Below are 3,633 nucleotides of genomic sequence, written 5' to 3' on the forward strand. Positions count from 1 at the left end.
TCACTACAGATAACAAAAACAGAGCGAGCGGCTTGGGAGTTTTTCCCGTCACATCCGTAACCGTCTGATTGGTTCTAACCTGTTTACGCTGACCCTGTTAGACGCTGACCCGCCTTTGAAATCAGGCTCTACCAGGTTTATTCCAGACTGATACGCCGCAATTCAGTCCGACAAGTAAATAAGTCATCTGTTGTTCATTACACCGTCCTCCAGCAGACTACAAAAATGGCCAAACGGGGTGGAGGGGAATGCGCTGTGACCTGTGTGTGTGTGTGTGTGAGGGGGCGGGGCGGTGCCTCCTTTAGATTTAAAGACACGGCACCAAAACGAGTTGCTTGCAGACGCAACCCAGAACAGGGGTAACACGGTACATTCAGACCGTGTTGGGATGTATAAAGATGAACGCCTTTAGGTCCTCCCTTATTTAGATTTTAACAGTATTTTTGTACTTTTGAACATGGGACCACTATGCATGAAGTAAAATGTAATATTATATTATTAACAGAAATTTAGCATCTTAGCATTTGTTTCTTTTCTATACAATTCTCTTCTGAAGTAGAAGAGAAAGTTTTTTGTGGATTACATGTTTTTCTTTGTTTCTGTGTAGAGCACCTTGAGTTTGAATGATGCTATATAAAATGAAAAAATTAATTAATTAAAAAATAGGGGGATAATAAGGAAGACTTCTGACCAAAGCATTGCAGTTCCACTTTATATAGACCACAACTGAATGATTTCAATGTGAAAAGGACGGCTTAACAAAGCATGATATGACCACCCCCCCCTCCCAAAGCACGCAAAAATGTCAACAAACAGTCTCCACTGTGTCTACATACGAAGCACCTGCGCCCACAATAATAAAAGCCTGCTGTGTCAGCAATGACAGAACAACTTCTGTGTAATCAGAGTCCAGCCTTCAGTAAAGATTCCCAAGATCAAATAACACCCATTTGGAGCACGGGGGGCATAAATAGTTCCCATACATTTGGCGAACAGCTCCATGTGGAATATTGTTGATGAGAAAACGCACGAGTCGAGTGACAGCTATGACGTTACCGCGACGTTCGTCTGCTGCTCTGCAATCAGAGCGACGGCAACTTCAACTTGCTTGCCTTGGAACGCTGGGTCGGTTTTGCTAACCATCAGGGGTAGCTCCACACCTCCATGCATAAAACCATGTCTATGTGACGGCACGGCTGCGGCTGTTTTGCTCTGCGTTCAGTGCACAGTTTCAGCAGCGAAGGCGTGTGCCTCCACTACAAAAAGGCAGAGACAGGCCTCAGCACGTTGCTAATCCAAACCCAGGCATGCTGTGCTCCACATTCGGCCCAGATGGTATTCACATCGCTGAAACCAAAACCGCCCACGGTGAGACTGGAAAAGTAAAGTCCGAAGACAAAAAAACTAAACAAACAGAAAAAACACACACAGAGTCAGGAAGAGAGTGTGCACCGAGAAGAAAGGGTGCTAAACAGCCCTTCCACTCACTACTGCTGCTGTCATGGGGTTGTTGGAGTTAATCAATAATAAGCACACTGTGTGACTGAGGGCGCTAGTGATTGACTGGTTTGTGTGCGGTTTCGATTTGTCCCATCTGTTAGGTTCACACCGCTCGTGTTACATCCAGCGGCGGCATACAGTAGACTTTCTGGTCAACGTCCTAAAAAAATCTACTTGGTTCTGCCTCAATTCATGAGCAGCGCAAGATAAAAAAAAAGACGGCTAGTTCGGCCGAGCGGCTAACGCCTTTCAAGCTGTCACAGTCTGGGCCTCGGTGCTGTAGATTCCTAGATTTAAAAAAAAACACCTGAGTTTCTGTGGGTGTTGGGAGATTGATCTTGCTAAAAAAAAAAAAAATTATATGAAACTATGATACTGGGTGTGGCAAGACTTAAAGGGGTAGGACTGAATTTCTAAAGTGAGACTCTGGTAGTCCTCAGCAGAGTTACCATCTTACCTGCTCGAGCTCTTGTGGTTTGTCCACTGAGTTTGAATACAGATGAGTGGGGCCCCTTGAGCCTGAAGCTAATTGGACCCAGGACCAAAGCAGACTTGTACCGATTTTAATAAAATGAGATCTTGCTATGAACGTTGTGAACGTTTAAACTGTTCCTAGGCTGGCTTTGGACGGACATTTACAAGAAGCTGACTGCGGTTTGTATGATGATGTTTTTTTTTCCCCGGGGGAACTGGGGGCCGGAGCCAGCGCACCACCAATAACCCTCCTAAGGGAAACAGAAAAGGAACCTGTCTGATATTAAAGTAAATCAGTGTAAAATAATAATTTAAAAAAAACAACCAGGAAATGTATTCTTGCTTTCTACACCGTGTTATTTCCATATTAGGCAGTAAAGATCAGAACCCAGAACTATTTAAATGCATCATTTTACTGCACATTTACACAGACAGGAAGACCAATGGCGGAGCACCAGCACCTGCCTACATTTCCATGTGAATAATCATGGCCTTTTCCGTAAACAAAACATAGCATTTGCATCTACCAGCATGATTTTCTCTTTTTTTTTCCCCCTCTTGAGACAGAGGGGACCACAGAGGTCCGCTTTGGTCTCGGCTCCTCTCGGATCTGCAGCTACCTTTAGGACCAACTGATCTGGATTCAGACCAACGTAGTTTACATGTTTACAAGCATGTTTACGTGAAAGCTAAGGTGTTTTTTTCCCTAAACTTTTGCTCAAGTCTATGTATTAACCTATTAATAACAATGAAGCTTTATAGATAAATATATTAAAATGGTAGCACCCAATATGCAAAATCACACAAGCGTCCACTTTCAATTAAAGAAAGCAAACAGATCGTGTTTTGGCACACGTTTTAAATTAAATCCCATTCTAATGTGAACAGATGGCTGTGTTTACTAAACTTTATGCCCTCTGAGAATCCCGCAACCTTATAAACTAAAAACAAACATGGACCCAGTGCCATTGGCTCTGATCAAGAGGAAATCTACAGGACCTGAACATCAATCCACTGTTTTGGGTGAAACTAAGACGTCTATAAGGGTGGTTTCTGCGTGACTCAAGCATCAGATCACCAGGGACGCAACTAAATGACAACAACAACAACAACAACAACAACAGGTCCCTGGCAGGTGCCTCTGCTCTGAGGGTCGGCAGCAGTAAACTAAAATCCCGATCACGTTTCCAAAGCGAGCCGCCAAAGTCGTTTCAGCATCTGAAATCTCTGTTTATGCAACAACGGATGTGGTCGCCTGTCAGTTGGCTGACACGGATGTCATCTGCCGTCTGACTCAAACATCACCCTTCAGCCACATTGTCTTCATGACAAATACGTGTGTTTTTGTTTGTTGTTTCTACACCCCGTCCGGGTTGTGTCCAGATCGTCCCGCGCCACGTTTTGGGCTTAAAACACCAAAAACGGAACAGCCGCGTGCCATTTTTTTTCTTTGGCATAGCAGCGAACGATGGTTACGGTTTTAGCTGATAAAACCGAATAAGCGCCTCACCTGACTGTGCTGCTGTTTTTTTTTTTTGTTTGTTTTTTTTCCCCCCTTCCAGCCTGATCCGCAGCGCCATCGTTCCAAGTTGACAGAGAGCCAAGCGGCGGTCGCACCAGTCAGAGCAGAGGCGACGAGAACTACTTCAATTAAGAACG

Source organism: Fundulus heteroclitus, chromosome 20 (genome assembly GCF_011125445.2).
Source record: "Fundulus heteroclitus isolate FHET01 chromosome 20, MU-UCD_Fhet_4.1, whole genome shotgun sequence".
Lineage (NCBI taxonomy): Eukaryota > Metazoa > Chordata > Actinopteri > Cyprinodontiformes > Fundulidae > Fundulus > Fundulus heteroclitus.